Source organism: Dreissena polymorpha, chromosome 11 (assembly GCF_020536995.1).
Source record: "Dreissena polymorpha isolate Duluth1 chromosome 11, UMN_Dpol_1.0, whole genome shotgun sequence".
Classification (NCBI taxonomy): Eukaryota; Metazoa; Mollusca; class Bivalvia; order Myida; family Dreissenidae; genus Dreissena; species Dreissena polymorpha.
The window spans coordinates 71,899,143-71,910,205 of NC_068365.1; the positions used below are offsets into that span (position 1 = coordinate 71,899,143).

The window sequence follows — 11,063 nt, forward strand, 5'->3', positions numbered from 1 at the left end:
CGAATCTAACAGTATATGCTATGTTTATATGTGTCTATCGCAACCGTTGTTTATTTTTGGTGTTTTCACTTCATATGCACTTATATTTGTTAATGCAGCATCGACCTACTTAAACAATCTCCCGGAAAGAGAAAAATAATGCATTTGAATATCAACCGTACTTTCGTTTTGACATCTGACGATGTGAATCTATATTTAGTTTTAGTGCACATTCGTTCATACGACACACGAACACTTACTCCGATCCTAATAAAAAGACAGTTCCGCTCTGCTTAGAGGACTGTACAGTCATGTAGAATATCGAATATAATTGTATTCTTTATAAACAACTGGTAGCAAGATGAATTGCAGATAATTGGTCAGTTACAACATTTTAACTAACTCTTTTGACCAGTTAATTGTTTTTAGCGCAATTCAACAGTGAAACATGCGCATACTATCACTTTAACTTAAAACAGAAAGTCCGCATCGTTCTAGATTTTCTTCAAGCTGTTTTCCCTAGTCATTATTTTTCACTTATGTAAATCCAAGTTTCATAACCCATATATTGCATTGTCATTTTTCAATAAACACTCTGTTTGATATTATTTCCGTAGAATAAATATTGTACGCAATAAATTATAAGCCGTTTGACGCTTATCTGTTCTTTATGGACGCTTTGAGTGGGAAGATTAGAGCGGTATGCATGAAGATCAAACTAATTTCGGTTCACAATGCGTTTTTAAGTCGTAAAACTTCAAATATCAATAGCGACTTATCTGGAATAGGAAAATGTGATTGCTACTTATGTATTAAATAGAACGTTTAACATATGCGTGTTTTATCTACTTCTAGTACAGAACGTTTTTTTAAAGCGCCTACGTCTCAGATACTAAGTTAATCTGATGATGTCTTTCTTCAAAATGTTTAGCCATGTTTGAAATTATCGATATTATATGCGCGTATTTGTGGTAGAGTTATTATATTTGTAATTAACAGTAACTTTGTTATAAAATGTCCTTTACAAAACAATTGGCCACAATAAAAAAAATTAAAAGCTGACTTTTTAACAAAATAAATGTTGATCATTGTACATGAAATGACATGTATACTAGTTATTCCATATGATTAACGATACAGGTTTTACCCAGATGCCCGTAACAAGAATTTTTAATTCGCTTGGACTTTGAGGCACACAGTCGTCAGTAACCAGCGTAAAAAAAACGAGTTGAATTCCTGTCTGGTTGAGCTTTTGATTTCAGGAGACTATCTGAGGTTCATAAAAGCTCATTGGAATTATATGTTTTTAAATAAGCTGCTTTGCAAATTGAAATGATCATATTTTTTATAGAATCATATTTTTCATTCAGCGATGTATTTTTTGATTTTATTGACATTATGACACGGCGAATGCAAATTAGGCATATCTCTCGTTTGGGTGGAAAACTTCACAAAAATAGGAGGAATCAGACCGTCATGCGTTAACAGTAATATAATAATGTTCACACGTGTGCATAATGAGTGCATATTCTTTAAATAATTATGTGAAAACTGTGGATTAAAAAAACTATCATTCTTTGCTAAGTTGTGCCTGAATATGAGTCTCGTATAGGGAAAACATGTTTGACTCATGTGCGTAAAGTATCATCCCAAGGCAGCCTGTGCAGTTCGCACTGGCTAATCATTGACAAAATATTCCGCCTAAACTGGCCATTCGCCAAAAACAGACTCTCTTTAAATGCAATATACAATGAAAGCGGAAAGTGTGGTCCCTGATTAGCCTTTGCGAACTGCTTACCCTCATCTGGGACGACATTTAACCCTCGTCTGGGACGACAATTACCCCTCATCTGGGACGACACTTAACGCATTACGCCTCTTTGTTCCCGACCGAGGCGTATATTTGAGTCGTACATGAGTATGAGGGTGTTCGGCGAATTCTGACCGACATTACATTTGCATTACATTTGCGATAAACGTCCGTGTTTATTTCGCCCATGTCTACAGCGTTAGAATGAACCGCTATACAACAGCTTTAAGCAAAACGTGCCAACGATAACTGTACTTGCATGACGCTGTACATTTATAACAGTATGTCCGGTTTGTTCTGTTTGAACAGACATGAACTAATGTTCAAGATCTAAACGTTCGGGTTAAAAGCGGCGTTGAATGTGAAAAGCACGCTTTAATTCGTCATTAAAGTCGTTTTATTGTTGGACAACCGTTGCACGGTTAGATCTGTGACTTGATTCAGCAAGGACACGCTATTGGACTTGCACTGATACTATCGAACAGGTAATCTGTTTTCGACTTTTTTAACATTTAAAAAATATATTTAAGCCTCGTTCTGGGAAACGGGGCTTTATGCGTGTGCGAAAAGTGTCTCACTTATTGGACTGTGCAGTCCGCACTGGCATATTAAAGACGAAACTTTCGGCCATAACTGGATATTCGGAAAGAAGAAACTTTCTTTAAACAGAAAATACCATAAAAGAGGAAAGTGTCCTCCCTGATAAGCCTGTGCTGGCTGCACAGGTTAATATGGGACGACACTTTACGCGCATGCATTATGTCTTTTTGTCCAGAGCGGGGCTCATATTTGTATGCAGCCATTTATTTCTATCCCCTCTTGTATAAAATAATATCACATATTATTGTAATTTAGTTTTATTCGTAGAGAATAGATATACATAAGGCACAAGAAATTAACGAATCACTGCGTAAATTATACTGAAGACTTTGAATAACGTATTTAAACGGCCTTTTCAAACACGAAATGCCTTCGTATTTACACATGCACTCATTATTTCATTAAGCAAAATTTGAGAATCTGGCAGTTGTAATTTGTACAACAAATTTAATTTGAAGCTTCACGAAAAAAGGAAAATACAGCATTTCAATTAACTGCGTCAAATATATATTAGTTTCTATTTTATTGAGCATACATCTGTCTTTATGCCCGCCAATACATAGTCTTATTGTTATCTTAATATTTAGGTCGTTGTGGGAACGTTCTTTAGATCTCCCAAAAAGGCATCAAGTACTGGTTCTACCACGCGAAGGAACTCGAGAGCGTATCAAAAAGCCATTTACTTTAATTTGATGTAATCGAGCAAAAAGAAATAAGGTTGCACAAATAATTCGACATTTTGCAGAAAAATAAAACTTCTGAAAAGTGATAGTCAAAATGTGTACTTGTCTGTTCATCGTTTGCTTTAATACATGTGTGCATTGTAAATTGATTAAAATCATCTATTCTGACCCAAACAAAGTTAAATGATTTTGTTTTCGATCGATCGTTCGGCAAATCTGCATAAGCATTTGATTGAATTTACGCGTCAGTGATAAACATTTCCTTGATTCCCAATTTCTTTCCCTGGTGAATAAATACTGCGTTTCGATCAATCTGAACGCTTCGGACAGTGGGCTACACCACACCGTCCCCGGTATGGCGGAATTGTCCGAGAGTTCCCAGATGAATCAGCACATAAACACGAGGGCGTCAACCACAAATCAGAACGGCCATTGGCTCGTGAATTTAACGGCGATGATTAGTTAAATGGTAAATAATACGATACACTCATCTTCACTATAAACGCGTCATTTGATTATAAAATGTGTTATTCAGGGAGGAAACTTATCTGACAAACTCTATACGGTATTCCAGGGATTGACCTTTGCCCAGGGTCGGTTGGGTACCAAGAGTAATATAGTTAACATGTGAGTCGTTTTCTGAGGAAACTGGGCATAATGCATGTGCGTAAAGTGTCGTCCCAGATTAGCATGTGTAGTCCGCACAGGCTAATCAGGGACGACACTTTCCGCTTTAGTGACATTTTTCGTTCAAATGAAGTCTCTTCTTAGCAAAAATCCAATTTAGGCGGAGAGTGTCGTCGCTAATTAGCCTGTGCGGACTGCACAGGCTAATCTGGAATGACACTTTACGCACATGCATTAAGCCCCGTTTTCTCAGAACGCGTCACATATAGTCGTTTATAGAGGCTTTTGTCGTAATGGCACAAAAGGGGATTAGGGCCTTAGTCTTGCGATTGGGAACTCGATGGTTCGATCCTAATTTGGATATAAGTTCAAATTATCTGTATCGTGTACATCAAGTAACGTTCTTGAAAAAAGACATAGTTTTAGCATCGTTTAAGGAAAATTATGCTTTATACCTATGTGGTAAGTGTCGTCCGATAATAGCATGTGTAGTCCGCATGGGTTTAGCAGGGACGACACCTTCCGCCTAGACCGGAGCTTCTTCAAACTTATTTCTTTTAACGAGAAATACTTTAAAAGCGAAAAGTATCGTCCTTGATCAGCCAGTGCGGATAGCACATGCTATTGTTGGACGCCACTTTACCCACAGGCATTAAGTCTTAAATTGAAAGAGCAGGGATAATAACAAAATAAGTATTCATTAAACAATATTTTAAGGAAAATAGAGAATTAATTCCTGCTCATGTTCATCCATGCATCAAGATTTCTTTCTTAAAAAAAACTGACTCCAAATTGTCTAAACAAGCGAAATACTGTCCACACCGGCAATCGAGCTTGCAACTAAATCGCTTTACAGACGGTCATATGGTTGAACGAAAGTGGAATTTAAAGTTGAAGCTAATTCCGTTTTAACGATCTTATTAAGATAACTTAAATTCCATTTTGAAATTACGTATGAAATATGGCCACTCGTAATAAATAGACCGTTAGCCTCAAATCATCAATCAACGCAAATGCGTGTTTGTTCTCTGTCATACTTAAGTATTAGTAAACAAAATCAACATTAATGCAATCTTGGGTTTCCATACAAACCAATGATAGGCACAACAATATACAAATGAATCAAAGCACGCTGAACTACGATTACAAGTCTGTTTTAAGGTTACAACTGCCGAGAAATTAAAACGCGACATAATTACAATCTCTGGAGGAGTTTAACCTGTTCATGTGTCCGTTTATTGGGGTCAATTGGGCAGCGTCATGCGTAAATAGGGCCTATGCTATAAGTGGCCAGCGTAGCTCAAGAACCAGCCTGCGATTTCGCGCAGTATGGCCTGGAGTCTGCTGTCCGCTACTTAGTCAAGCAAGTTTTTTCGGCGTAAGCTGTATTAAGCCAGCTTTTCACCCTGACTTGACCTTTGTAAGTGTCCAATAATATTCAAATAAAACTTCCCCCGGCTAGGTACGAATGAATACACTTTATTTATTCCATTGGCTGATTTGAGTATAACACCAGAACATTGGAAACATATCCGCGTCTTTGTAACACTGTTTTACTGCATGAAACAATTTTATCTCTAATGAAAAGGCTCAATAGATAGAACAGTTTTACAATCAATTTTCGACATAAATACAGTTTGTGCGTTCACCTTTTATTTTCAGAAAATTACCAGCGCAAAAGCGTTTATACTAAAAGCTATATTCTCATATTTAGTACTTACTTTTATTGCATTTCAACCCGCGAGGTTTCGGGTCAATTCGCGGCCAGTGTGTGAAAGTCAGAGTTTATATACAGTTCATCACCGGAGTTCGCAGAAGGGGTTGCGATCTTTTCATTGAAGGAAAAAATTGGAATCTATGCTATGTTTGTCTGAAGGAGTAAATAGTTCGTTTAGTCGCTTTGTCGATATATCAATATTTTAGGCACAGCTGTTGCCTTAGTCGTGTACAGTTGGCGTAAACAAGCCGTCGTTTCAGCAGCAGAATTGTTACCTAACTTTAATGCATTGCATTCCAATCCGCAAGGTATCAAGGTCAGTTTGCGGTCAGTTGCAGAAATCTTTATATAAACGCCGTCTCGTAAACTTTTTGCACTTGAAGTCTGTTTTGATCAGAAAGATACTTAATAAAGATATTCGGCGATATTATTGTGGTATGTCAATCATCGATTTTTAATATGTTTTCAACATTTGCATGATAAGGACCAATTTTGATAAAATTAATTAGAAATATTTATCCATTTAGACCAGTTTATTAAGCATGAGCATAATAATTCACTATACTATAATTATGCAATTAAATAAGATTCGAGTATTGCCGGCTGACCTATATGCACTCGTTTATTTTCATGTTTCTTGTGTTTTTCTATTCTGTAAATATAGATATCTGAGTAATAATATCACATAAAGCAAAATAAGCCACGAAATCTGGCGCAACATCCCGTAATTGATTTTCTTGTGATGTAGCTTAGAACTGCACAGAAAAAAAGGCATCCGCTACTTTTTATCTCATAGAGATAACTTTTGATCGTTCATAAACATCGACCACAATCAACGCCGTATATCTTTTTTAAAGATATTTCTTGTTTAATCTCATTAGCGAATGGGAAAGCTCCTGACCAGACTGTGCAAATGCGTAGGCTTGCCCGGAGCTTCGCTGGTCGCCAATGACATAATTGGCGATTAAATATAGCAAATTTATGGATATAGATGAAATGGATATTTTATCCGCGTTGAAACTGGACATTCTGAGTTCGATATCCAAATCTGGGATCATTCGCGGGAAATTTTGAAATTGTTGGTTCTTCCTTTGGAACGGGAATATATTGTATATTTAAAGTCGACTATTTCTATGTATTATTAAGCTGAAACGATTTAGTCTTATACCAAATGATAGATAAAGGTGCGTAGAAACTGAATACAACCAAAGGTTTTATTGAAAATTCAAAGTTCTATGAAAGGATTTTAAATGCGTCATATTTGTTTCTACCCACCAATAAGTGGGTTTTCCAAATAGTATGCCCTTTTCCAAATGTCCTTCGCCGTTACAAACCATTCGATGATGGTCCATGATTAATATCGTTTAAGTTATTTCCTGTGTTTTTTTGTGACTGTAAACGACAAAAAACAATAAATTGTTATAAGGCGAATATTTTACAAAATAACAACAAACAAGACAAATTGATAATCCAGATCTTTTAAGATTTCCTTTTTATTTCTTGGGAAACCACGGTGAGGGGTTGAGTTATCGACGAGTTATCGAGGTTTCTGTCTGCAGTTTCTTCGGTTATTTTCGCTTTCACATTGATAACGATTTAATTGATAACAGAGAGTCACAAAACAAAGACTCGCGTGAATACAATGTGCGTGCGCACCCCAGCAGTCACACACCGCGTGAATACAATGTGCGTGCGCACCCCAGCAGTCTCACACCGCGTGAATACAATGTGCGTGCGCACCCCAGCAGTCACACACCGCGTGAATACAATGTGCGTGCGCACCCCAGCAGTCACATACGTGGACTTATAGGATACGCCTTTCAATTTGTTGGTTAAATCCTTAAATCAATTCAAAGATTAAACACAAACTCATAACTCCAACGTGCCATACAACCACTCTGCATTTATTCGCTTAATGGGTATGAATTGGATTGTTTTATTACACGAACATTTAATCATTTAAGTCATTGACAATATTCCTGCTTTTATCGCCGTCTTATGATAATCTGCGAAAATTGTTATGTGCTTAAGTTGTTCCGGTTTAAATGTCCTACAATGACGTTGTTTGCAACATTGGGTTCAATTTGAATCGCTTGCATTACAATCGGAGTGCTTTGTTAAAATATGATACGGTTTGAACTATTTTGGTTGGAAAATAGTACGTGTGGAGGTTTTGGAATTTAACAGACATTTAGAAGTTAAAGTATTGAAGATAAAATATTGCAAATATCGGGCGTATTACAAAAATGAAAGAAATTATGGAGCTCTTGTGATATCTTGAAGGAGGTATATTATTATATCTACTACTAGTAACTTTTATTCTTAATATGTATGCCTTATTTAACGAAAGTTTGGTTGAAGCCCAACATTTATTAAAAAATATATAATTTGCATAATATTCTGTATGTCTGTCTTTATGTATGTAATTTTTTGTCTGTCCGTCCGTCTGTCCGTCCGTCCGTCCGTCCGTCCATCCGTCCGTCCGTCTGTCCGTCTGTCCGTCTGTCTGCCTGTCCGTCTGTCTGTCTGTCTGTCCGTCCGTCCGTCCGTCCGTCCGTCCGTCCGTCCGTCAGTCAGTCAGTCAGTCAGTCAGTCAGTCAGTCAGTCAGTCAGTCAGTCAGTCAGTCAGTCAGTCAGTCAGTCAGTCAGTCAGTCAGTCAGTCAGTCAGTCAGTCAGTCAGTCAGTAGTCAGTCAGTCAGTCAGTCAGTCAGTCAGTCAGTCAGTCAGTCAGTCAGTCAGTCAGTCAGTCAGTCAGTCAGTCAGTCAGTCAGTCAGTCAGTCAGTCAGTCAGTCAGTCAGTCAGTCAGTCAGTCAGTCAGTCAGTCAGTCAGTCAGTCAGTCAGTCAGTCAGTCAGTCAGTCTGTCTGTCTCTCTCTCTTTTTCTCTCTCTATTTCGCTCTCTCTATTTTCCTGTATTTCTGTGTGTCATATAATCATATTCATTATCATAATCATCTGTATGTATTATTTTTAACAGTAATGATATACCTTACCTTTCTTAATGTCTGTCCGTCCCTCATAACGTTTTTTAGCCGCCCGTCCGCCTGTCTGTTGTCTCTCAGATATTAATGATGGTAATTCATCATCATCATCATCATCAATTGATATATACATAGCTATTATACGCTACATGTATCTACATACACCTTCTATTATATCAAACACTAAAAACATTTTTGTAATACAATATAACGGTCACGTCGTTATACAGTCAATATTTTTCATTGTGCACATCCATAGATTGTCTACAATCTATCTTCAGGCAGTATTTAAATTGTGTCCAAATAAAACATAAATATTGTTCAAAATATTTTAAAAAATCCTGATAGAATGGTCAGAAAAAATTACAATTATGCTATACAATTTTACGTTAAACCTGTGTGATCTTAAAACCAAAATAAATTATTTAAGTGTTGTCCAATAGAAATCATAAATATTGTTGAAATATAAAAAACGTCATGGTAAGTAACAATTAAATATTTGCTTCCAAATTGTACGTTAAATCTGTGTGACCTTAACACCCTACAATTGTCGCCATAAGAGTTTATTAATGACCCTCATGACGTGATTGGAGATTGTCTACACCAATAAGTTTGCTGAATTGTTTTCAATATCACAACTTGAACTTGTTTAAGCAATAAGCCAATATCTGGACAGTTTGAACGTTTGATTTTTTCCTTTTGCCTATTGTCGGGATATGCGTGAACTTACTGGGTCAATTGCTAAATTAAATCCGGGTTTATCCGATCATACACCATGCATATAATTTAATCATTAATAACAAAATAAATCGTATGATTTGTGCGACTTAAAGTCAGAAGGTTAGTCAATAAATAAGAATTGGAATGGATTGTGTCCAGATGGATTAGTTTTTTCTCTTAATAAATTTGTCTGTGGAACCAAAATATAAATACAAAAAAAGTAAGTTAAAAAAAAAAAATACTGTGTATGTTACTGTAACGGTATTTTAGTCAAAGCAAAATTAATAGACATGCATTTTCTCAGTGATATTATTTATTCCTTTATACTTTTATTTGATAATTACATATGATAATTCTTTGCGTTCTCGCTCTGCATTTAAAATGAATTCTTCGAAATTATATACAAAGTTAAACCTGAATAGGTTTTAACTTTTGTCAGAAAGACACTTCAGACTTTGACAGGCGATATGTTTGTACCGACTATATGTGTACATTACTATATCAGTATTAACGAAGATAAACCAGGATCACTTTACGGATGCCGCTTTTAACCGACAATTTACATCGATTGACGAACATACTTAATTGTAATGAGTTATTCTCCAAATGGTGCGTCTTTTTTCAAATACGTGACAGATGTTATATCTAAAGTTTTTACACTAACCTGTTAAGCCATGGGTATTGAGTCTATTGATAAATGTTACCATAAGCTTCGCGAGTTTGTAAATATATCACAACATTTGAAAACTATTATTTAGCCGCGTTCTGTGAAAACTGGACAATATGCATATGACTAAAATGTCGTAACAGATGAGCGTGTAGTATACATGCTGATAAGGGACAAATATTGCCTCCTAAAATGTATTTCGTTTACAAGATACCTCCATTAAACAACACAATCCATAGCAGAGGAAAGTGTCGCAACTGATAAGCCTGCGCAACAGCACAGGCTAATCTGAGACGACATTAACACATTTAACGCACATGCAGTTAACCCAGTTTCCCGATGACACTTCTTTATTGATCTCGCCCCGTAAAATTGATCCCATGATTGAAAACTGCCTTGCAGATATTTTCCTAAATAACTTATGTATTACATTTTACAGATGAAAGTTGACAGTACATTAAGGACAGCACCTTTGCCATTCTTTAAGAAAATTCTTCGGCGACAATACAATGGAGATAGCTCGACATTATATCGCTTTATCATAAGCGAACTACTTAATTTGTAGTCTTCGTCATCGTACTGCCGCGTTATCATAATCATGCTTTCGCTTTATCGTCATAGTACCTTCGTATCGTCGCATTATCGCCATCGTGCAGTCTTAATGTCGGGTTATTGTCATCTTGCAGTCGCGTTATCCTCATCTTTCTGTCCAATAACAAATTGAAAAATAAAAAACGTATTTGGTGAAGGTACCGGTACCCGATTTAACAATCTGCCAACAACACGAAATAGTCGTTCTCCTTTTTACAGACATGTACAAGTGGGCATCGTCATTGCAGTCAAAAGTGTCAATATTGGCCCGTATTCACCAAGCTAATTATCAGATTTAAGAATTTAAATATACTAAGAACTAAAAGAAATTCGTCAACCGTTTGAATATACCAAGGCCTCTACTGTTGATTGTACCATAAATAAATGTTCTACGTGACAAATTATTTAGATAGAGCTGGCTTTTAAGTTTTAAACAATATTAAAGCAATTATTGAATATTCTAATTTTAGGTATGGAACATATTCTTAGAGTTAAAACTAAGAATTGCGTGATGAAAAACTGGCCCTGACAAGTTTAACAACTTTTCATAGTTGACTCAACATGAAAATCTGTTCTCGGCTTATTATTTTATGTATATATTTATCCACTCCGCGTGCTTCACTGTGACAATCGATGACTTTCAAACACTTAATGTCGTTTTGTGAGGAGCTCGTGACAACAATTTAA

General features: G+C 36.3%; 1 protein-coding gene across 4 annotated transcripts in view; it reads left to right on the forward strand.

The window, feature by feature from the left end:
• The first annotated feature begins 2,034 nt into the window (after positions 1-2,034).
• The window catches only part of LOC127851176 (uncharacterized), a 13,952-nt gene continuing 4,923 nt past the window's right edge, over positions 2,035-11,063 (forward strand). Inside the window, exon 1 of one of the 4 annotated variants that reach the window (XM_052384801.1) lies at positions 2,035-2,274. The gene's annotated coding sequence lies outside the window, so the exon portion shown is untranslated. Of the gene's footprint in view, positions 2,275-7,255; positions 7,336-7,357; positions 7,703-9,063; positions 9,339-11,063 lie in introns of those variants that run through there. The other 3 variants (XM_052384803.1, XM_052384800.1, XM_052384802.1) reach the window with 3 other exon arrangements.